The 231-nt window shown below is 33.8% G+C and overlaps 1 protein-coding gene across 1 annotated transcript in view; it reads left to right on the top strand.

The window, feature by feature from the left end:
• Positions 1-231, top strand: part of LOC107576468 (thrombospondin-type laminin G domain and EAR repeat-containing protein-like) — a 9,777-nt gene that overhangs the window by 2,804 nt on the left and 6,742 nt on the right. The gene's annotated exons all lie outside the window — the stretch shown is intronic.

The raw sequence follows: 231 nt of genomic DNA, 5'->3' as shown, positions 1-231 counted from the left end.
AATAACATGCAATATTCATATAAATCTCATATCTAATAATCATTCATAACCATATGCATACTGGATCAGTACCTTTACCAAAAAGTACTGTCGCAATGGTGGTGATATCAGAGGGTAATACCATGGTGTTTTATGATTACCATGAAAAATCCTGGTAATGCCTTTTGGACACGTTTTTGTTTGAATTATGGCAGCTGAAGTCTCAGCAACTCTTTTTAATGCTATTCAATC

The sequence above is a fragment of the Sinocyclocheilus grahami genome, unplaced genomic scaffold (genome assembly GCF_001515645.1).
Source record: "Sinocyclocheilus grahami isolate Dianchi unplaced genomic scaffold, SAMN03320097.WGS_v1.1 scaffold3742.1, whole genome shotgun sequence".
In the NCBI taxonomy this organism is placed as follows: domain Eukaryota; kingdom Metazoa; phylum Chordata; class Actinopteri; order Cypriniformes; family Cyprinidae; genus Sinocyclocheilus; species Sinocyclocheilus grahami.
Note: the sequence above shows the minus strand (reverse complement) of the source record. Positions and strands in the feature narration are given on the sequence as shown.